Below are 25,840 nucleotides of genomic sequence, written 5' to 3'. Positions count from 1 at the left end.
GGTTACCAACAAAATGCAGATTACTTCTAAGTTGGTAATATCTATCCCTGGGCATAGGCTCAGTAATGAGAGGAAAGCGGAGAAGCCTGGACCAATACATTTTTGCTTGTGGTATCGTAAAACTCCCTATGATAATTTCAGTTGCAACATAACGCAAAATTTCTGATGCTGTTGTTTTCAGACAAAGTGAACTAGTCTGAACAGATTTCAGGTTTGTCTGATATGCCAAAAGCTCCCAAAATTCGGCTGGAAAGTATTCCATGAAAGATTCCAATACTCGGGCCACTGGAATCACTTTACTGTTTGTTCTCCAGAGATGGGCCCATCTCAGGCATGCTGAAACGGAAATGAACAACTTATGGGTTTGAACCAAACCAACATTTTTTAAAAAATTTGGTGTGACACTTTACATATTTTTGTTGCAAATAAAGAAACAAACAAACAAAAATACTGTTCTTCAAAATGAATAGCGATACTAACCAAGTAGCTCTCCACCTCAAACCTCTTCTGGACTTTTTAACACCACCATTCGTTACATCTTCAATCAATGTTTTGAGACTGAATTTCGTCATTAGCATCACATTCAGATTCAGAAATCGTAGGCTGTTGATTAATTTCAGCAAGTAAGTCAACCTCAGAGTCAGAGTTTGAACATTCTCCATCACTTTCATTCAGTATGCGTGGTATCTCTTCATCAGTTAGCACATGAGCTGAAAAAAAACAGTACATTATGAAGTGGAGATCTATCCTAAAAGTATACACCAAGAACCAAGGTACACAGACGTGTACCATAAAAACATCGTCATTTACTGCACAGGAAAATTGAAATAACACACATTTGCTGCATTTCAGATAATTCTCCAGTTTTTCAACTTCACTTAACACTCACTACAACGAAGATAAACATATATAGCTCTATGTATTATTTACTTACTGTCATCACGACGTTGTCGGGCCACCATCTTCTTTCACAACAAACTTCTGATGCGTATAGCTCACGAAGTACTGCTACAAGAGCGCTCCAAGCGGTGTCATTTGAAAGCACAAAGGTACACGACCGTGAGCTCGCAGTCTCAGAACACAAAATACGCAACAGACAGCGACACAAGCTTACGAACGTAGGTGCACATATGTGCACTTATAGACTGAAGAGGTTAATTGTACCCTTCTGCTTGTTGTTGTTCTTCTTCTTACTCATCATTGCAAGCTTAGCTGCACACATCGAGGTGAGAATGCAGCTTTTCAAGCAGCCTGATTTCTTCTTCTTCCCAAAGCGGACCGCGCTGCTTTCACAATTTATTTGAAATTCATCACTCCTAAGCCTAACTTAATTTTACTACACATGGTTTTATCAACAACGAATGCAGCCAAACGTTGACTGATACCAGTATCTTTTCTTCGTCTTATTTCCTTGGCTATATCAGCTGAAATTCTGTCTGCGACGTGACGTGCTGGGAGATCTTTATTTGCGGCTTAGGCTAGGTCGTGCTCCAGGCAAGCTTCGTCGAGAAGGTTAATACTTCTGTCCCCGCGTGCCAAGAGTTTTTGCAGCTTTGTTCCTGGTCAACAGAAGTTATATCCCGGAATGTGTAATTCAGCTGGTAATTTGTCGAGAATACCACCTCCACCTCTTATTATGGTGTGTCTCCTATCATTCATTGTACGCTAGTGAGGTGATTGAGGTCTACGAATCCTATTATATACTAATTCGTCAGCATCAATTCAGCTGTTTTCTGATTACGTAAATTCCTAACATTTAACTAGCGCTCTATTCCCACAACGTCTTATTATACGTTCGATGAGGAATACTGGAACAGAGCTCTTCTGCAATTCCTCTATGTAAAAGCACCCTGCAATTTCTTCACCCTTGCTATCCTTTAAGATGTATTTTGGGGGTTCTTTCTCTGCACTTTGGATGCTGTGAATATTTCAGCTGACCAGTTTGTTAAGTACGATTTCTCAAATGCTGTCTTGTACTTTGAAATACTGCTCACTCGTTTATGTTGAATGTCAAGACCTTCACCAATGCTTTGGCACTGCTCATTCAATAAAGGTTGTATAATGCTAGTGTATTTAGAGTTTTGTAGGCTTTTCAGTGTTCTGTCTGCATTCTTATATACTTCAGTCAACTGTAGTATTTCTCTACACGCCTCGCGATCACTGGCAGAGTATTTTAAGTTTTTTAGGCTCTTAGGAAGATGTGTTTCATTAAGCCAGCTGTTCTTTTAAACTCTTTATCCCCGATCCGTATTGTGCTATCGGTTAAACTTATTCATTGAAAGCCGAGAATTTACGGTATCTGAGCTCTGTGTATCGCGAGGCTTTATATACGCTTTGTTCTTCTTCTTGTCCGGATCCTCTTCCCCCTCCTCCTCAATAATAAGAACCTCAGCTTTTATTTTCCCCTCAATTATGCTAATTCTTTTCTGTCGTCGGTGTCGGTCAAGCGCAAAAACTTTCTGATTGTCCTTTTCCCTTGCAGTCTTACCGAGTATACTGAGTCTTCCCTCAAGAGTTTGAAATTTCATATCAGTATACATGCGAGAATTTTGTCTATGTGATGCATTCATCTATTTTGTACGATTATATATGGAGAAACTCGTGGAAGTTACGACTGTACCTACCATCATTCAGTTTTCAAGTTTCATCAATAACGAGAAACCCATACTGTGAGTGATTCCAGCAATCTCCACATATCTTTACAAATTCATTGTACGACATTCAGTCCCCACATGAGCCTGGTAAATTTGTTTTAAATTGAGAGTGACTTGTTTGAATGCTATAATAAGATTGGCGTTATTCTTGAGCAACTGTTTCGGGATCCTGGAATATGTTTGACTCAGATAAAATACGTCAACACCCATATGACTACCAAGGCAAAATATGTACGGATCTGGTCCTGCTTCTCAACAGCTACATCGTCAGATATGAAGACCGTGTTTGGCTTTACTTCTTCAGGTAGAGGGATGTCTTCGCTTTCACTGAATTCCCTGTACATTACACCATCTACGCCATCTAATATTCTCTGCAGTACCTGATACTTGGGTTGAAATAGTGTTTTGGAGAATATGTAGACATGCTCGAAGCGAACTTCATCAGTGTCTATTAGCAGAGCCATGAGAAGATTTGTCTTGCCGCAGTTGGAGGGACCTACAATTATAGCTCATATAATGTTGGGAAGGAGCACACCATTATTCTTAGTCTTCTCCATATCTTCCCCGTCTCAGGACCTGTCACCTACAACAAAGTCCTTGTGTTGAGGGTGCTTCACCCAGCCTGCCATGATACCTACTTTGTTAGGTCCTGGCGTGCAATAGGCTTTTATATAAAAAAGAAAATGTGCGTAATCACATGTGACATTATATGCAGGGTCATTTTGCCTAGAGAAATAACACAAACACAAATTTGAGATAATAAATATATTTGTTTATTCACTATTGACAGTTATACTAACACTATCACGATCAAAAAAATCACTTCCTTCTTTTTCTTTTTTTAATCGATGCAGTGCAGTATTTGAAAAATAACTGCCTCTTATATCCCTCAAATTCTGCATGTATATCTCGCGTTGTTATTGGTGCATTGCAATAGTCGGATATTCAATCAGTAAATTTAATTTCAACGTTTTCCACACCTATTCGACGAATAGCGCGAGACTTCGGCACTGCACTTATACAGGAACTAAAACTGATCTATATCTTCTATGTGTATGCTACATGTGCGACGCCAGTTCATGATATCAGTGTATACAGCTTGAACGTAAGGGAGCCATCTATTTAGTCTTTCCATCGTAGCAGTTATCGCTGAGTGCAGATTTAACAAATTATCAATTGTTGAGTGCTGCATGTAAATACTCTGCCTGTCGGCACTTTTAACTCTTAGTTTAGGATCATCATACATTGATAATATAATCACAGTTAGGCCTCCACAGTAGATATCCAGGTAGGATTGGGCTGGAACATATTCCATAGTCATATGCCTCTTGATGTAAGCTAATATATTTTTTGCACATTTTCGAGCACTAACACAGCTGACACGTCACCATCTTGTGAAACTTCAATTCCTAGATAAAGACGTTTTGAACCACTAGTTGTTAAGGAATAGTATGAGGCGAATAGTAAAGGTGGCGGTGCACTGGGGTGGGTAGCTTCTCATCCAAATCAGCACAGTTAGCCATATGTTCTTACACTGATGCTGGAATGTCTCTTGTGCTTGGCTTACTGAACTGTGCGTATGATGGACCCCAGTACGATGTTGCACCCTCGACAGTATCGAGCGGCACCGACAATAGAGTCTCATTATCCTGCTCCATTATGCTGAGAAACTGCATTGGAGGATCCACCGATGCCCCGGGTGTGGATCCCTGCGGGTTGTAACCTGCCGACCCCGACAGGCTGGAGCTTGCCACAACCGCATGTGCGGGACCCGATAGGATGGAACTTGCCAGTCCCGGCAGGTTGGATCTTGACGGCGCCATGGGTTTGGTTTCTGATGTACAACTTGCCAGTGCTGACAGGTTGGATCTTGCCGACACGTGTGCTGATCTGTACAAGCTGGAGGGAGACTCTATGGATACATCTGGTGGGGAGAGAAGAATAATCATCAGTATCATATGTTGCTGCTACAGAAATAATAACAATAATAATATTAGAGCAAAGTAGATACTTACTTTTCTACTGCTTCCTCCTCCTGTTGTGCTGGGCTGACTGGCGCTTCATCATCCTGGCTGACTGGCTGACTGACTGACAATGATACATTTTGAGCAGCTGCTGGGCTCACCTTATATACACCATGCCTACATCATCATGATGCTGTGGTCCTATTGGGTGAACTGCATGATCACGTGACCTATCACAGCGCCCTCTAGTGGAGAACTCACGAACTAGCTCAGTTCTTTGGTCTGCTGGATCAGAGGGTGGTAGCTAATATGCAGGTTTTAGAAATGACAGTTACAGCAGCGAGAGATGTTTTCATGCATAGTGTACTGCATCTTTAATGCATTTCAATGCGAAGCATTTATTTGCAGGACCACATTCTTCCTCTGCATATGTTCAAGCATTAATGCTCGCTTCCATTCTACATGTAGGAGGCTATGGGTGCACTCCTCGGCTGAATGTTTGCATGTAAAACAGCTATTAAGACTCCCCCTGTCTGGCACCAACATTTCCTCATGCTCCTTCCACACCGAAAATTGAACAAGCATTGATATCTCAGCCTTCTGGAGCGGTAGCACCACACTGAGTCACTAATACTGTAGGTAGATAATAAATTCAAACAAATTTAAATACATTTCAACAAATTTCATCAAATTATATTGGAATTTAACGGAATCATGAGCAGTCTCTAGTGGTGACAACACCATACTAACTCCTCTCAGCTGCAGGAGTAAGCTCTTAGAGCAAAATTCAAAATTTCCGCCCATTTTCCAATAGGATGACGCACCATCATGCAAAAAGTCGGAAAGGGGGGGGGGGGAGAGGGGCAGGGGACCTGTAGAAGCACATAATTCAATTTACCGCCAAAATTGAAACTTCCCACTAGGGGGGGCGTGGCACTTTCCGCCAAAAGCCGCCATCTTTGATAACGGTACTTACATCTCTAGCTGACGGCACAGCCTCCATCTTGGCTAATGGTACTTGCGTCATCTGCTGACGTCACGGCCGCTATCTTGGATGACGTCAGAGTGGGGTTGACGCTGGCCTTGTTCTACTTCTACTGTGTCTGTGATACAATATCCACAGTCAATGTCTATCTTGAGGAGTTCTGGGAACTGGGGTGATGTAAAACTTTTTTTGATGTGTGTACATGGCACAACTCCAGCTTGTGCCGAAATCTTGGCATTTACAGTGACTTCTCCCATTTTCTCTTTCGAGTTTATTCTTTTCCCCATTACAATTAACTTTTCTACTTTGGAAGAGGAGAAGGAAACATAAAGGCTTAATGCCACGTCGATGATGAAATCATTAGAGACCGAGCACAAGCTCAGATTGGGAAATCATGGGGAAGGAAATCAGCTCCGTGCTTTCAAATGCTGGCATTCGCCTTAAGCGATTTAGAAAAATCAGCGCCCTCTTTCTGAATAGAAGTCTAGTGCCACAGCGTCTTTCTTTTGACATTTTAGTGTACCTATTAAAAGAAATATCTCTTCATCATCAGTTTTTTTTCTACACTGCTGAGCAAAGAAACTACAATACCCAAAGGGATAGCAAGTAAAGAAATTTGATTTATTATGCACATACTGTATAACAAACAGAATACATGATTAAATTTATAGGTTATTTTAGGTACGAAATTTCGTTGTCCGAATTTCCACTTATGATAGCAACAATGATTAGCTGAACTTCGGTGACAAAAACAGGTACACCATTTCATACTGATACAACTCTATTCTACATTTCATCAGTCATAGAGAATGCTGAGTGGTGACATGCCAGCCTTTGGCCAGGCATGACCAGATGTTTGCAGTGAGTGAAACATTTGGAGAACGTGCTGACGATGGTAACTGCTGTAACATTCTGTATCGAGGTAGATCAGAACACCTTACCAAAAAAATAGCTCAACGGAGACTTGGTAGATAAGGCATAGTCATCGGCATTAACAGGTCAGCTGTATTACAAATTACCAGCTATGTGAACCAATGGTGGTCGTGTTGAGTATACAATCGCACCCCCTACCATCACTCTAGGTGCTGTGCCAATATGATGAAAATGCATGCAATATAGCTTCTCCTCGAAGCCTCAACACGTGGATACGTCTGTAGCGATTACGTTTGCAGAACCGGGACTTGGGTGAAAAGACGACTTGTTGTCACTCCTGTGTCCAGCGTTATGTTTTGGCAAACCGCTGTCGGCTCCCCTCTCTCGGCTCTCGAGTCAAGGGAAGCCGCAGCGATAGTCGCCCTGCTGACTGTCCAGACGCCACCCCATTTTCCATTTGGATGCGTATCTTGTTCCAAACAAGCCCATTTCGTGATTCAGGATAAGTGTCTTGGCTGTACGATCCTGCACGAGCGAGCGAGCAGCATGCACTGATGATCCAAAACATTATGTCCACTGTCCACCGCATGGCTGTATGCTTCCTGGTGGCGCTGAGGGCACTGACGTGCTAAGAGAAGTATATGAGCAAGCAGAGACGGATAGGGAATCATTCCAGCGACGGTAAGTGGCGCAAGTCGGAAATACGCCGACTTAAGCGACTTTGACAAAAGCCAGATTGCTGTGGCCCAATACCTGGGAGCGGAACTCTCGGAAACGGCGATGCTGATCGGCTGTTCGCATGATACTGTCGTGAAAAGGGGTTGAAGAATGCTGAAACCATAAGCACGTGAAAAGAAGTTGGACGTCAGTACTTCGTAACAGAACATAGGTTAGGAGGCTTGCCCGCTCTTTAAAGCATGATAGGCGTGTGGTCTGTGGTAGATCTGACGACAGAGTACAGTGCTCACTCAGGCACAAGTGTTTTGGAGCACACCTTTCAACGCACAATGTTGAACATGGTTTTCCGCAGCAGAGGATCCCTACGTGTTCCCATGTTGACCCAACAACACCATAGTTATGTTTACCGTAGGCACGGGATCATCGAGATAGGACCGCGTATCAATGGAATCGTGTCGCCTGGTGAGATGAATCCCGTTTATTGTTACACTAGGTCGATGATCGTGTTCAGATACGCCGTCATCGAAGCGAACGGTTGCTCGAAACATGTCATGGACGCAGGTCGGTGGGGACAGTAGTATGTTATAGGGAACATTCACCTGGTCTTCCATGGGACCTCCAGTGGTAATCGAAGGCACCATGATAGCTGTGGACGGCGTGAACGTTTTCCCCAACAGCGATGGCATCTTCTAGCATGATAACTGTCCATGTCACAACCCCAAAATCATGCTATAATGGTTTGAGGAGCATGATAGTGAACTAAAGTTCATGTCTTGGCCATCAAATTCGGATTATCTCAATGCGATGAAACCCAACTGGGACGCTATCGAGCGCCAGCTCCTCACTCACAAACCAACCACCCGTAAATTGTGTGTGACATGTGCGTAGGTATCTGGTGCTGCAAACTTCTGAGAAACCTATACAGTACTGTTGAACTGCTGAACTGCGTTACACATGTGGACCAACACACTTGTAAGTAAGGTGTCATAATGTTATGGCTCATCAGTGTATCTGTCCTCCCCAGACGCCAGCCGTGTGGAGCCGTTGAGATCCTGCGTGTCGTCGTGTAAGCCGTGTTGAACGCATCGATTCCACATTCACATGACAGTCGTAGGCTCTTGAGCAACGCGAGCAGCAATATCGCGGAACCATGAACGGCAGTCTTCAAAAGCGACAATCCGTCGCTGTGGAATTCCAATACTTGCTGATAGATGTTGCTCCCTTTTACACGAAGCTTTCACACAAGCAAACAACATTGAAACAAGATTTTGAAATAAGAAACCAGCTGCGTGATCTTTCCGTATATACAGATGTGGAGAGCGTTACTACTACTTACTTTGTGCTGTTGTAAGGAAATGCTAATCATTTACATACACTATGTGATCAAAAGTATCCTGAAACCTGGCTGAAAATGACATACAAGTTCGTGGCGTCCTCCATCGATAATGCTGGAATTCAATATGGTGTTGGCCCACCCTTAGCGTTAATGACAGCTTCCAGTCTCGCAGGCATACGTTCAATCAGGTGCTGGAAGGTGACTTGGGGGAATGGCAGCCCATGCTTCACGGAGTGCTGCACAGAGGAGAGGCATCGATGTCAGTCGCTGAGCCTGGCACGAAGTAGGCGTTCCAACACGTCCCAAAGATGTTCTATAGGATTCAGGTCAGGACTCTAAGCAGACCAGTCCATTACAGGGATGTTATTGTCGTGTAACCACTCCGCCACAGGCCTTGCATTATGAACAGGTGCTCGATCGTGTTGAAAGATGCAATCGCCAACCCCGAATTGCTCTTCAGCAATGGGAACCAAGGAGATGCTTAAAACATCAATGTAGGCCTGTGCTGTGACAGTGCCACGCGAAAGAACAAGAGGTGAAAGCCACCTCCATGAAAAACACGACGACGCCATAACACTACTGCCTCCGAATTTTACTGTTGGCACTACAAACGCTGCCAGATGACGTCCACCGGGCATTCGCCATACCCACACCCTGCCATCGGATCGCCACATTGTGTACCGTGATTCGTCACTCCACACAACGTTTTCCACTATTCAATCGTTCAATGTTTACGCTCCTTATACCAAGCGAGGCATCGTTTGGCATTAACAGGCGTGATGTGTGGCTTATGAGCAGCCGCTCGACCATGTAATCCAAGTTTTCTCACCTCCCACCTAACTGTTATTGATCCTGATGCACTTTGGAATTACTATGTGATTGTCGGGATAGATGTCTCTTTATTACACACTACGGCCGTCTTCAACTGTCGGCGGTCTCCGTCAGTTAACAGACGAGGTCGTCTGTGCGCTTTTGTGCTGTACTTGTCACTTCACGTTTCCACTTCACTATCGAATCGGAAACAGTGGACCTAGCGATGTTTAGGAGTGTGGAAATCTCGCGGACAGACGTATAACACAAAGGACACCCAATCACCTGACCATGTTCGAAGTCCGTGAGTTCCGCGTAGCGCCCCATTCTGCTCTCTCACGATGTCTAAAGATTACTGAGCACCTGGCAGTAGGCCGGCCGAAGTGGCCGTGCGGTTAAAGGCGCTGCAGTCTGGAACCGCAAGACCGCTACGGTCGCAGGTTCGAAACCTGCCATGGGCATGGATGTTTGTGATGTCCTTAGGTTAGTTAGGTTTAACTAGTTCTAAGTTCTAGGGGACTAATAACCTCAGCAGTTGAGTCCCATGGTGCTCAGAGCCATTTTTGAACCTGGCAGTAGGTAGCAGCACAATGCACCTAATATGAAAAACGTATGTTTTTGTGAGTGTCCGGATATTTTTGATCACATAGTATATCTAAGCATGCCAATTTGGCATTACTCCGCATTGCCTTCACTGCATTGTAGTTTTAATGGCTAGCAATATAGTTAGTTACGCTACAGACGTTTTCTGTAATTGTTAATTAAACAGTCCCACTCAAAGTTTTCACACTGAGAAAGATGAGCTTTTTACTAGCGCTACTCGCGCTCTGGGTTTTTTAACGTCACAGTGGGTCTGATAGACACGTTAATGCCGGCAGTTGGGGCTGAGCGTGGATCGGAGAGGCCCGGCCGCCCCGGAGCAATCGGCAGAGGCTGCGCCGCTACCGCGACACTGGCTCCTCGGACTCGCAGACCGACTGCTGCCAGTCACTACGCCGCCCCAACCACCCGCGTCCTGACTCTTCCACTGCTGTTCCATTTGTTTTCGTCTGGTCTATTGGTCTAATGCACTAAATAAAGTGGATAACTGGTCCAAACACTTTGTTGTCAATTGTACACCAACGTCCAGAGGTTAAGTATAATCAAAATGGTAGTGTTTATTGCAAACAGAATATCAGAAGCATTACGTAAAACAGTGACACTTCTTTTAATGTGCTATCGCATGACGTAAGGTGATATAGGAACTATACAGAGTGGGCCAGAGATAACGATAGGAAATGTTTAATGTTACTGTATTGAAACGAGAAGAAATATAAAAGGCAAACAGGAACGTAAACGAGTCCCTAGCTTTAGCAGAAATTGTATTTAACAAGAATAGAATAAAACAGAAACGAATGTTCTTACATACTTCTACCATATTTGAAACCCACTCTGTATGCTGACCATCATCCTCGACGAGGAGCTGGACTCGCTCTCATGTGCACCATCCAACACCGCGTGGGTGGTTTGGGAATGTTCACCTCCGCCGACCGCTTTATTGTCGATTCTGAACGAAGTTACGAAGCATTTAAGCATTCAATGACTTCATTATCGTTGTATATTTCACGCATCTTTTACTTCGTGGTGCATCTGTCACAGACCAGTTGCAAAGACATTTCTTTCCAGTTCCCAAAGATTAGCCTCCGTTGGCGCTTCTTTCTTGAAGCAATTAAAAAAGTTTCCCTAATTTCATCACTTATCTCACCCGTCCGTTTCTTTTCATGAATCTGCTTGTATCGGCCATTATAACACAAGTGTTTACAAGAGTATCAACTTGACCATCACATGCCCTAGCATCCGCTATAACTACAAGTAAACAACACGATCATCTTCCATTATTGTAATTTGATGCAAAGCAATTATCGCCTGCACAGTTGTAATTTGAGTGACGTCTACTACGGGCAGGGAATATTGTTTTCACCCTACGTTTCTAGCATTTGTAGACTTAGAGAAAGCTTTTGACAATGTTAACCGGAATACTCTCTTTCAAATTCTGAAGGTGGCAGGGGTAAAATACAGGGAGCGAAAGGCTGTTTACAATTTGTACAGAAACTAGATGGCAGTTGTAAGAGTCGAGAGGCATGAAATGGAAGCAGTGGTTGGGAAAGGAGTGAGACAGGGTTGTAGCCTCTCCCAGATGTTATTCAATCTGTATATTGAGCAAGCAGTAAAGGAAACAAATGAAAAATTCGGAGTAGGCATTAAAATTCATGGAGAAGAAGTAAAAACTTTGAGGTTCGCCGATGACATTGTAATTCTGTCAGAGACAGCAAAAGACTTGGAAGAGCAGTTGAACGGAATGGATAGTGTCTTGAAAGGAGGATATAAGATGAACATCAACAAAAGCAAAACGAGGATAATGGAATGTAGTCAAATTAAATCGGGTGATGCTGAGGGAATTAGATTAGGAAATGAGACACTTAAAGTAGTAAAGGAGTTTTGCTATTTAGGGAGTAAAATAACTGATGATGGTCGAAGTAGAGAGGATATGAAATGTAGACTGGCAATGGCAAGGAAATCGTTTCTGTAGAAGAGAAATTTGTTAACATCGAGTATACACTCCTGGAAATGGAAAAAAGAACACATTGACACCGGTGTGTCAGACCCACCATACTTGCTCCGGACACTGCGAGAGGGCTGTACAAGCAATGATCACACGCACGGCACAGCGGACACACCAGGAACCGCGGTGTTGGCCGTCGAATGGCGCTAGCTGCACAGCATTTGTGCACCGCCGCCGTCAGTGTCAGCCAGTTTGCCGTGGCATACGGAGCTCCATCGCAGTCTTTAACACTGGTAGCATGCCGCGACAGCGTGGACGTGAACCGTATGTGCAGTTGACGGACTTTGAGCGAGGGCGTATAGTGGGCATGCGGGAGGCCGGGTGGACGTACCGCCGAATTGCTCAACACGTGGGGCGTGAGGTCTCCACAGTACATCGATGTTGTCGCCAGTGGTCGGCGGAAGGTGCACGTGCCCGTCGACCTGGGACCGGACCGCAGCGACGCACGGATGCACGCCAAGACCGTAGGATCCTACGCAGTGCCGTAGGGGACCGCACCGCCACTTCCCAGCAAATTAGGGACACTGTTGCTCCTGGGGTATCGGCGAGGACCATTCGCAACCGTCTCCATGAAGCTGGGCTATGGTCCCGCACACCGTTAGGCCGTCTTCCGCTCACGCCCCAACATCGTGCAGCCCGCCTCCAGTGGTGTCGCGACAGGCGTGAATGGAGGGACGAATGGAGACGTGTCGTCTTCAGCGATGAGAGTCGCTTCTGCCTTGGTGCCAATGATGGTCGTATGCGTGTTTGGCGCCGTGCAGGTGAGCGCCACAATCAGGACTACATACGACCGAGGCACACAGTGCCAACACCCGGCATCATGGTGTGGGGAGCGATCTCCTACACTGGCCGTACACCACTGGTGATCGTCGAGGGGACACTGAATAGTGCACGGTACATCCAAACCGTCATCGAACCCATCGTTCTACCATTCCTAGACCGGCAAGGGAACTTGCTGTTCCAACAGGACAATGCACGTCCGCATGTATCCCGTGCCACCCAACGTGCTCTAGAAGGTGTAAGTCAACTACCCTGGCCAGCAAGATCTCCGGATCTGTCCCCCATTGAGCATGTTTGGGACTGGATGAAGCGTCGTCTCACGCGGTCTGCACGTCCAGCACGAACGCTGGTCCAACTGAGGCGCCAGGTGGAAATGGCATGGCAAGCCGTTCCACAGGACTACATCCAGCATCTCTACGATCGTCTCCATGGGAGAATAGCAGCCTGCATTGCTGCGAAAGGTGGATATACACTGTACTAGTGCCGACATTGTGCATGCTCTGTTGCCTGTGTCTATGTGCCTGTGGTTCTGTCAGTGTGATCATGTGATGTATCTGACCCCAGGAATGTGTCAATAAAGTTTCCCCTTCCTGGGACAATGAATTCACGGTGTTCTTATTTCAATTTCCAGGAGTGTAGATTTAAGTGTCAGGAAGTCGTTTCTGAAAGTATTTGTATGGAGTGTAGCCATGTATGGAAGTGAAACATGGACGATAACTAGTGTGAACAAGAAGAGAATAGAAGCTTTCGAAATGTGGTGCTACAGAAGAATGCTGAAGATAAGGAGGGTAGATCACGTAACTAATGAGGAGGTATTGAATAGGATTGGGGAGAAGAGAAGTTTGTGGCACAACTTGACTAGAAGAAGGGATCGGTTGGTAGGACATGTTTTGAGGCATCAAGGGATCACAAATTTAGCATTGGAGGGCAGCGTGGAGGGTAAAAATCGTAGAGGGAGACCAAGAGATGAATACACTAAGCAGATTCAGAAGGATGTAGGTTGCAGTAGGTACTGGGAGATGAAGAAGCTTGCACAGGATAGAGTAGCATGGAGAGCTGCATCAACCCAGTCTCAGGACTGAAGACCACAACAACAACAACAACAACAACAACGTCCATGTAACCGCGAAACTATATTTTAAGTTAGTTGAACACTTTTCGATAGTGACTTCTGGCCTATACTGTACATCTTCCCCTGAACTGACACCTTCTCCCATCCACTTTTCTAGGCAGCTGTCGTTTAAATTTGTTCACCGCAGCAACCCTCTCCAGCAGAATTAGAATCTGAAGATGAGAAGTAGTAGTATCGCAGAGATAGTGTGCAGTTTGCAGTGGCTACAACACCATCCGCCGTTGCTCTCGAGGAGCAATTATAAAACCTCTGAAAAAGAATTTACATTCTCGTTAAATGTGTAATAGAACCGACAAAATTATTTCACAACAACAAAAAGGTTAAGAGGGAAACTAGTGCTAGTTTCTCTCTCACCTTCTTGGTCACGATGTGCCGTGATCATAGTGAAGTGTTTGAAGTTCTTTAAGGGTAACCAGGAAGATCTGTGCGGAGTTTTGGAAGAGCCTTCGTGATGGCAAACAGACTGCAATCTATTTTTCCTCTGCCTTCCAAACAAACTGTACAGGGTGTCCCAGGAGAAACGGTCGGTGTTGAGATTTGACAGGGACCATGATTTGATACAAAAAAGTCTAGTAAACATGAGCTCTAAAATGCACACCTTAAGAGATGTAAGCATTTCTTCATCTTCGATACTGACACAAATCTCTTCTGTTGCAAGCTCTTTGATTTCCATATTTTGGGACGAAATAATATGTACCAAAAGAAGCAAATATTGTCTGGTAAACATAGACTCTAAAATGCATACCATAAGAGCTATGTGCATTTCTTCAATGGAAAAGATGTGTTTTACCGTAGCGAAAATGAACAAGTGCCCCTAGATCTTAAGGTCTGCATTTTAGAGCATATGTTTACGAGTCTTTTTTGTTTCGAATGATCGTTTCAATCATATTCCTGAAAAACGTCCATTCCTCCATGGGCACCGTGTATAGGATTCATATCCAGTAACCTCGCTGGCCAGTACGTGCAGTGAATATCTCACACAGAGAGAAATTTATCCACTTCTGTAGCCACCTCAGCCTTAAATGTTTAAGACGAAACAAATTTTATCTACTAATATGTTAATATTTGTAATACGTACATTTAGGCGCAAGAAAACTACACAGACACTTGGCAGGTCCCAACACTCAGAGCAGATGCAACTTACACATACAAATACTTACGGTAGAACATCATATTTGAAAACCAAGTCTGCCCTTTGAAATTAAGTTATTTTGGCAATGGTTCCAGATTTCTATTATGTGCATTCCAAATTTCTATTTCACGAATTGTTAAGAACTTTAAACTACGATTTTAGTAATTTTACTGATGTCAGTATGAAACTTGGCTCTTTTTTAGCCTATGTATAGGATCACATTATAGGTCACACACTTAAGTGTACAGAAATTTTGGTATACAATGAATACTTAGCAATTGCATCAGTGCAGTTTCATAATTTTACTGCCCCATGTGTTATAATAGTAGTAAAGGAAACTTATAAATTATTTTAAGGTGATGATGCGCTGCAGGGGGTGTGAGCTCATGCTAGTATCGTAGTCCATTTGTTTCACTAGAAGCGTCGGTCATGCATAGTTCTGACTTGGACATAGTCCCTGGTGTGCAAGAATAATATTGCAACTTATACGAAGCCAACATCTTCATAACTACAGAGCGCAAATCAGGTAGAGGGATTTTATATACATGTATACACATAACGTCATGCATCTGAAACCACTGCTTCTGTGCCTACATTGTGAGTTTATTCGTTCCAGACTTGTACCTCATTTGTGTGCTCTCTTCACTGGGTCACATACATCGCAACCTGCTAACTCCACTAACGAAAGTGCTTCTTTTAACTCTAGTTATTCAGACTCAGACTGTGTTTTCATTGTTATTTACGGATTTATTGACATCTGTCTAATTAATGTACAGGAGCAAATAACAATTTAATACATGTGCATGTAAATCATAAAGCAACAATTTCTACAAAGAAAGGAGAGCTTCTGTAAAGTTTGGAAGGTAGGAGACGAGATACTGGCAGAAGTAAAGCTGTGAGTACCGGGCGTGAGTCGTGCTTCGGTAGCTCAGTTGGTAGAGCACTTGCCCGCGAAAGGCAAAGGTCCCGAGTTCGAGTCTCGGTCGGGCACACAGTTTTAATCTGCCAGGAAGTTTCAGAGTTGCTGTACTTATCACCTCGGAAACCTAATATATAGTGCAGATATGTGGAGCCATGGTGAGGAACAGCTTGGTAACTTCCTAAGACATTTGAACAGACTCCATGCCAACATAAAATTTACTACAGAAGTAGATAACGATCAACAGCTATCCTTCCTAAATGTGCTGGGACACAATGTGTAGCGAAAACCGTCATAAATGGACTGATACCTCCGCAAACAGTCAAGTCACCATAAATAAACTCTTAATGCACGCAAGACTAATATGTGAGTTGCAGCACCTCAGGTATGAGATACAACGCCTGGAAAGAGTTCTGAGGAGCAATGAGTACTCCAGCAGTAACATAAGAAATGTTATGGAATGAAACGCTCAGCGAAGTGACAAATCGGTAGAAGGCATGTGGGATACGGCCTTTCAGCCATACACTTCCAGCGTGACAGACAGAACTGGCCAAATTCTGCGTAAACACGTAGTAAATGCTATTTATAAACCGACAAAGAAGTTCGAAGACTGTCTGATATTGGTGAAGGACAAAAGGGACCTACCTGCAGTATCGTAAATATACATGCCAGGTGTATTGTACTTGTGGAGAAGTCTATGATGAAATGACTGGGTCATCTGTGAGCACAATACTCACCAAACATAAGTGGCATTGCGCGTTGGGACAGTGGAGAAACCGGCTGTGGCAGAGCGCGCACTTTGTGAGACTTACCACATAACAAAATTCGCCCACATGGAAGTTCCTGCTCTGGAGAAGAGCTTCCATGCCCATTTTTTCAGGGAATCTATAGAAATCCACAGCATAAAAATAGGTTCAGCGAGAAATAAAATAGCTGCAAGGTGAGCGTATCCTGGTTTCCCAAGCGCCAGCGAATGACTGTTGCAGGTAGCAAAAGGTGGACCACAATGGTAATGACCATGGAAAAGTCCTTATACGTTGGCGCACCAGGTATGCATGATCTGCGGTCACAAGCTTGACTCCAATCGGCCACAAGCATGGAGGTTGAAGCTTTGAAAATGCCACCCACTCGTGCTAGCAAAAGTCAGAAAAATCGTCAAACAAACGTCACCCAAGGATTAGATTAGATTAGATTAGATTAATACTTGTTCCATAGATCATGAATACGACACTTCGAAATGATGTGGAACGTGTCAGGTTAATAAAAGATGTCTGTACAAGATATTACATTACACAGAATATTGCATGACACTAATGTTTAAGTTGGTTTTTTTTACCCTCCCTTAATTTATATCTAAAAATTCGGCCAATGAGTAGAAGGAGTTGTCATCTAGAAATTCTTTTAATTTATTTTTAAATGGTGGTTGGCTATCTGTCAGGCTTTTGATGCTGTTTGGTAGGTGACCAAAGACTTTTGTGGCAGCATAATTTACCCCTTTCTGTACCAAAGTCAGATTTAACCCTGAATAGTGAAGATAATCCTTTCTCCTGGTGTTATAGCTATGCACACTGCTATTACTTTTGAACTGGGTTGGATTATTAACAACAAATTTCATAAGTGAATATATATACTGTGAGGTTACTATGAGGATCCCTAGATCCTTAAATAGATGTCTGCAGGATGACCGTGGGTGGGCACCAGCAATTATTCTGATTACACGTTTTTGAGCAATGAATACTTTTCTACTCAACGATGAGTTACCCCAGAATATGATGCCATACGAAAGCAGTGAATGAAAGTAGGCATAGTAAGCTAATTTACTGACATTCTTATCACTAAAACCCGAGACAGAAGCCAACTGGCAATTTCTCAACGGGTCGACACGAAAGCCTTAACAATTTTATACTACACACCAATGTACTCGATTAAATTCCAACACTCTCTGCAGTATCTCATGAAGTGAGAGCATGTGACACTGTTGATTATGATCCATCCGTCGAATGGCAATGCTAAGCTTGGCGGCCCACTTGGTGTTATTCCATCGTAGTAGGCCATGTGCCGGCACCGGGTTTCACTCTCTCCCTTCTCTCATTATCATTGTGCAGCACAAACGTGGCACTACGCAATATACGCATCCATTCCACTTACCCACACTCCACAAATACACATATGATGAAACTCTCACACATCCACCAAGAAAAGGGGCCAATATGCACAGTGGAAAAACACCCTTTTTCGCTAGGCGGCAGAACCCATCCTATGGGGTATCCCAGCCAACAACCCCATACGACCTTTAATCTAATTTAACATCCTAGTACGCTTTGAAAATCAAGATTTGATATCTGCTGTCATTAATAATATACGATAAGCAAAACAGTCATCAACCGATGACTTATTAAGTACTTTACTAGAGAGGTAGTCGTATTGAAGGTGACATGTTCGTGCCTTCTTCCGATCTGAAAACTTGTTCGAGTGCCATTTACAGGAATATACAGAATATTACGAAGTATTAGAACGACAGTGCTGCTCAGCATTTTTCCATGTACATAAAACACTGCCAGGATTTGTTAAGAAATACAACAACTGCAACTTTTTTGTGTATTTTTATTTATTCCGTTTCAGTCTTCAGTTAATACATCGTTATCAACATTGGGTGCAGTTCGTCTATTGCAGATTGCTTGTGCAAAATAAGAATTTCGTTTAGCTTCTGTACTTCTCTAGTTGTTTATTTACGATATATTACTGATTAGATGTACCTACCTTCCACTTTGTTTATTGTTGTTTCGATTTTCGCATTTATAATCGTGGCATAAACACTTTTTCATTTGCATGGTACAAAAAAAAGAGCTCAGTATCCGCCATGTTGTCAACTGACATCGTTTACAATGGAAGATTATATCTATTGTCCAAGTTACATTTGCTTACATGTTCTGAAATAACTCTTTCTAGTTTAAGCTTTTGTATGACTAAAATACTGAAACTGTTTAGCATGAATGTACTGAGTGCTATGTATGGTTATTTAGTAAGTGCAATAGTCACTGGTTAACTACATTATATTGAATATTACAAAAATAATATAGTACATATTTTACAAAAGAATTTAAATTATAAATTTTGCACACATTTGGAGTGATATTAACGAATAATAACAGCGAAACGGTTGACTTAGATGATGTACAGAGAAGGGAGGGGAGGGGGGCAAATAAAAGTGCCCCGGATAACATAGTTCCAGAGTACAAAGAAACACAGCAGAGGAAAGGAAATACAGCACTAACCTAACTATAGCAGATGTTGAAAGTGACCATCATTCATCTGTTTCCACTTTTGGGCCCTGCTCAGCAAGTTGCTGAAGGTGGATCGAAGCTAAACTGCTGGAATTGCTGCAGACTCGTTCGAAATGTTCTGCTGCAGTTCTTAAAGACTATGATGGTTGTCATGACACGCCTGAGACTTGAGGCCTCCCCACGCTAAGCAGTCGCGCTCTGACACATCAAGCGATCTGGGTGGTGTGACGTCCATCTCCGCCGCGTGCTGGTGTTGTCGACGCCGTGGAGCTGTTGCTGCTACAGCTCGGTCGGTGGAGTCGAGACGCGAAGCGCGAAGATGGATGTCTCCGTCGGTTAACGAGAGACAAGATCTGAAAAAGCTCTTAAGAAATCATTCCTCGAGTAATGATTAAAGTTTGATTGCGAGTCCGTACAGTTTCCTTATTAATGCGAACTGCGCACTCTGATTGCTCTTATGGTTTGAAGTTGAATTATTATGTGCCCGGTTAACACTTTAATGCAGTAATTGAGGAATCTTCCCTCGTGCGCATCGTCCACATCACCAAAAGTGAGGAAAAAGTTCAATTCAGATCGCATTGGTCGTTGTTTGTTCGTTGCTAAGTAAAATTGTTCACTCTATATGACGCGAGATCCATAGATACTCTTTAACAATGTCTTAATTATCTTGCGTCGTGATATTATGTATGTCCAAACCTTCCTTGTCACAACCGACAGTCCATGAATTTATTTACAAGTTAAATAGTCACTGTCCATTAAATTTTAATGAGCAATTACCAACTAGCCCGCAGCTCGTGGTCGTGCGGTAGCGTTCTCGCCCCCCTCCGCCCGAGTTCCCGGGTTCGATTCCCGGCGGGGTCAGGGATTTTCTCTGCCTCGTGATGACTGGGTGTTGTGTGATGTCCTTAGGTTAGTTAGGTTTAAGTAGTTCTAAGTTCTAGGGACTGATGACCGTAGATGTTAAGTCCCATAGCGCTCAGAGCCATTTGAACCAATTACCAAATATTCATAGAATGATGGAGGCGACACGTTGAATTTCCACTTTTGATGAACAATTTTATTGTTCATTTTCGCTAAATACTTTATAAATATCACGCCACACGCACACACGGTTAACTAGCAATGGCAGTTCTGTTAGTTTCAAGTATCGTGACAATTACGACAGCTTTAACCCTCGGCGTGATTGTATCTTCTTCATGTATTCGTGTCAATGTCTCCTACTCGAGACTAAACGTGTATTATAGTTGTAGTGTCGGCAGACTTGCCAGCACTACGCACACTAATTGAAAGAGGCGGCCAAGATGCACGCGCTAACTCACGAAGGATGGAGTGAGGTCTGAAACAGGATACGTAATGAATGTTATAAAGAAAAGTACGTAGCTCCTTGAATACTTAACTTTTAATACATCCTTGTATACATCGTTCTTGATGAGACATCTGGAGATTGTGGCGATACAAGTGACTCTTTATATACAAGCTATCTAAGGCTAATGGCGCCTTGCTAGGTCGTAGCCATGGACTTAGCTGAAGGCTATTCTAACTGTCTCTCGGCAAATGAGAGAACGGCTTCGTCGGTGTAGTCGCTAGCAACGTCGTCGTACAACTGGGGGGAGTGCTAGTAAGTCTCTCGAGACCTGCCTTGTGGTGGCGCTCGGTCTGCGATCCTGACAGTGGCGACACGCGGGTCCGACATGTACTAATGGACCGCGGCCGATTTAAGCTACCACCTAGCAAGTGTGGTGTCTGGCGGTGACACCACATTCCTCCCCCGCAAATCGGCGAACGGTCGTGTGATAAGGCTTCCGCCCGCCGTGGGGAGGACCCCATGTTGACGTATGCGATGAGGTGGGGAGCCTAACAACAGGCGAGGCTGTGCCACCCGCACCCGGCCATTCGGTCCGAGGGGAGCTAGGAAACGCCTGAAAACCTAGTCCAGGGTGCACGTCAACATGCGGTGTACGCGCCTGTAATGAGACAGGAGGGGCCGAAGGGTCGACCTCCATTGCGTCGGGGGATCCGACGCGCGATGACGACATCTGGTCCGGAGCGGGCAAGAGTTCCATGGCGGAAGACAGCTGGTCACGGGAAGCCATCGGCGGCGCGTGACCCAGGGAGGCGCCAGGCGGTTGCAGCGACGCATGCTCTGCGGGCGGAGCCAGCGGGAGAACAGGCGGCGGCGGCGGCGCGTCGCCATGAGGCAAAATGGAAGGCAGCGTCGGTAACACCTGGGGATGAGGCGAGCCAGTAGATGGGTCCCCAGGGCGCTGACCGGACGGCACCGTCGCTGAAAACAGACGGGGAGCGGCAGAACCCAGGCGACGACAGAGGCGCAGCTGATTGAGATGCCGACGCACCTCACCAGAGGCCCCCAAAACCAAATACATCGCGCGGCCGAGGCAGCGAAGAATGCGCCCTGCGAGCCAACGCCGTGAACCTCGATAGTTGCGATAGAATACAACGTCGCCTGGAGCAAAAACAGGAGTCTGCTGCTGCACAGGAACCTGATGCGGCGGATGCAGCAAAGACATCAAGGTTCGATGAGGACGACCGTGGAGCAACTCAGCCGGCGAGCGATCATCGCGGGGCTGAGAGCGATACGAAGACAAAAAGACCAACAACGCGTCCTCCCGAGAATGCGACTCTTTCAACTTCAACATCTGTGACTTGAAAGTCCGGACCAATCGTTCAGCGGCACCGTTTGACTGAGGCGAAAACGGCACGGATGTCAGATGTTGAATACCATTGGCCGTGCAGAATGACTGAAATTCTGCGGACATAAATTGTGGGCCATTGTCGGAAACAATAGTCTGCGGAAGACCTTCAATGCAAAAAATAGCAGATAACGCTTGGATGGTGGCAGATGACGTCGTGGAAGACATCCGGACAACAAAAGGAAAATTACTGAAAGAATCGACCACAACCAACCATCGAGCATTCCAGAATGGACCAGCAAAATCGATGTGCAAGCTTTGCCAAGGGGAAGGGGCTTGTGGCCATGCAAAGAATTTCCGCCGCGGGGCGGAGTGTTGTTTGGCACATGCCATGCAAGAAGAGCACATATTCGTAATCGCAGCATCGATTCCGAACCAAGTACAGTGCTGACGAGCAAGTTGTTTCGTTCGAACTATACCCCAATGTCCTTGGTGAAGAAGCCGTAAGACAGAGGACTGTAACGAACGTGGGACCACGACTCTGGACTGATCATTATCAGAACGCAACAACAAAACACCACGTCGTACAAAAAGTCTCTCCTTGTGAGCAAAAAATCGGCGAACCAGCGGATCCTCGAACCGCGACTTCGACAAGGGCCATTGCGTAGCAACAAAACGCAAAACGGTAGCAAGGACAGGGTCAGCAGCTGTGGCTGCAGCTACACGACGAAAATCAATCGGAAACGATGCGACCACGTCATCGGGTTCCGAGTCAGTGAACATGCAAGCAAGTTCGGAAGAATCGAATGCTTTATCCTCAGCAACAGGCAAACGGGACAACGCATCAGCATTGCCGTGCTTAGCAGTGGACCGATACAAGATATCGTAGCGGTTGGCGACCTCATCACGCAATGCGTGGGGAACATTGCGCGCTCTGAAAAAGTTCGGTTGCGCGTTTACTTTCAGTTCCAAATGTGCTTCATAGTTCGTAGCGCAACCAAGGCCTGGAGCAAAAATGTCCGAAAATTCTTCACATAGACTAGAAACACTGGCGGAAGGCACAGTCTGATTCACTGATAGGACCTGATTGACTATAGACATGTTAAACAACTGAAATAAATCTAACCCAAACAAGTTCACAGCAGAAGAAGAACGAAGAACGTAAAATGACCCAAGTTTTGTTTGTCCCTTGTATGTTGCAAGAAGGCTGCACTGTCCTAACACAGGGATAGCTTGTCCTGAATATGTAGTTAGCTTAACATTGGCGGCACGCAACAGAGGTTTGCCCAGTTGTTTGTACGTGTCGTGATTGATCAATGAAACTGCAGCTCCGGTATCAAGCTGGAATGGTATCACTTTGCCTTCAAAGTCCAAGTCGACAAAAAGTTTATTGTCCTGACGACAAGAGCGACTGTCACGTGCAATTTGAACTGATACAGGTACCGAAGCACTTGCGACTTGACGGGATTTCCGGCGACGTCGACGCACACTGTTTGTGGGACGAACACAGTCACTGTTTGAGATAGTGGCACTGGACGGGGTGGAGTTAACTACACGAATGTCCATGGGCGAAGGTTCACGAGCCTGATTGTCCTTGGTTCGATTCCGGCGCGAAGCAAAGGGCCTGGAATGGTTGTGATTGTCTGATCTGAGCTTTTTCTGGCAAACACTTTGAACATGTCCTTTCTTATGACAGTAAAAGCAAATAGCTTGGCGTGACGGGCAATTGTCACGCGAATGTCTAGTTGCACACCGCGGGCATGATTTCACTGCATTTGCTTGCCTACGCGGCACGCGTGTTTGAGAGCTAGGCCGCAGCTGCACGGACGTGCGCGAGGGCTGTTTAGCGGTCCGTGCAGCGCGCCCGGCGGGCCTGTTAATGTGACACACGGCTGGCGAAGTTTCAAATGATTCCTGAGCAAAGTCAAGTGTGTCTTGCCTATCCAATATGTCTATCACTTGTTGAAGGGAGGGATTAACTAGTTTCAAAATCTGTTCCCTTATACAAACATCTGAAACGTTCTGTGCAATTGCATCACGCACCATAGTATCTGAATAAGGGAGTCCACATTCACACTCAAAAGCACAATCCCTAGTAAGTCCTTGCAATGTTGCAACCCACTCCCGATTAGTTTGACCGGCCGTACATTTTGTACGAAAGAACGTATACCGTTTTGCAACAACATTGACTGTTTCCTTGAAATAGGCATCTAAAGCAGACAAAATTTCTTCATAGGACAGAGTTTCTACATCGCGTCGGGGAAACAATTTCACTATCACACGGTAGGTGGACACACCTACACACGAAAGCAAAAACGGCTGCCGCTCATTACCTTGAATTCTGTAGGCGGCGAGATGGAATCCAAATTGGCGTGACCACTCCGTCCAGGATTCGTTGGCTGGGTCATACGGGCGAAAGGGGGGTGCAACTGCATGTTGTGGCTGCGGTAGCGGTGAAGCGGCGGCGGCCGCATCGTGTTGCAGTGCACGTTGACCCTGGACGAGCTGTCCAAGGGCATCCAATAACGCCTGCGTCTGCTGATTCTGCAAGCGATAAAATTCGGACAGTACATCTGGCGAAGCCATGACACAAGGAAATGTAAGCAATTAGAAAGAACAAGGTCCTGAGTGATCCGCGTCGCCAAAATTGTAGTGTCGGCAGACTTGCCAGCACTACGCACACTAATTGAAAGAGGCGGCCAAGATGCACGCGCTAACTCACGAAGGATGGAGTGAGGTCTGAAACAGGATACGTAATGAATGTTATAAAGAAAAGTACGTAGCTCCTTGAATACTTAACTTTTAATACATCCTTGTATACATCGTTCTTGATGAGACATCTGGAGATTGTGGCGATACAAGTGACTCTTTATATACAAGCTATCTAAGGCTAATGGCGCCTTGCTAGGTCGTAGCCATGGACTTAGCTGAAGGCTATTCTAACTGTCTCTCGGCAAATGAGAGAAAGGCTTCGTCGGTGTAGTCGCTAGCAACGTCGTCGTACAACTGGGGGGAGTGCTAGTAAGTCTCTCGAGACCTGCCTTGTGGTGGCGCTCGGTCTGCGATCCTGACAGTGGCGACACGCGGGTCCGACATGTACTAATGGACCGCGGCCGATTTAAGCTACCACCTAGCAAGTGTGGTGTCTGGCGGTTACACCACAATAGTCTTTTGAAACTTTGTCCATTCCTTCCTATAAGTTCACTTATATGAATGTTGAGTCCAATTTTGCCTACTTCCGTTAACAAAGTCCAACAACTCGGTATACACAGTCAGCATACTATCTCGGTTCAAGTCTCTAGTCTGAATATCAGTTCCCAAAATCCGTGCGTCTACGACACGCAACAACGACTCTTGAAAGTAAAACAATCTCGTCGCGCTCTGTTCGCTCAACTATGGCAAGAACTGCTCTCGTATGACTTGATACCACGATAGCTAGCAAGCGACTTACTTTTTCCGTGAATGAGTATTGTAGACGCATTGAATTTCTTCGTTGCGTTTACAACTCTCTTCCACTTAAAAGTTCTCTCTGACCGAAATTTCTTTGGACTTAACTTTCATGGTATTAATTTTCAATTATTACTTATATGTTTGGCAAATAACTAAAGATGACCTTTCTTTCTTCTTCCTTTCTACCAAAACACACACTGTAATGCTTAATGTTGGTGTTTATCAAGACCTTCCGGTGTTATATCATCGGCAAAGTTGTCGTACCTGTCAGGATAACTTTTCCCTACTTAACATCATGATGGTCTTTCCTCATTGGATTTTGGGTTCATTAAGGTGTTACAGTGGCCAACTAGGGCCGCGACCAGACTGACCTCAGCTAACAACTCTGGCAGACATGAAGATTGCGTAAATGTGTTCCAAGGTTCTGCCGGCTGTATGAGAAGTTGCTTCATCATGTTGGAAGTAACTGGACCTTCGTTAATGCTGCCACAAATGGTCTTCGCCTTTTTTATTTGCCCCACTCTGTAAAACTACTACGTGCATTGCATGTGCTCGCATTGGATATGACAACAGAAATATATGGTCTTTTA

The sequence above is a fragment of the Schistocerca nitens genome, chromosome 4, assembly GCF_023898315.1.
Source record: "Schistocerca nitens isolate TAMUIC-IGC-003100 chromosome 4, iqSchNite1.1, whole genome shotgun sequence".
NCBI classification, from domain to species: domain Eukaryota; kingdom Metazoa; phylum Arthropoda; class Insecta; order Orthoptera; family Acrididae; genus Schistocerca; species Schistocerca nitens.
This window is presented reverse-complemented; position numbering follows the sequence as displayed.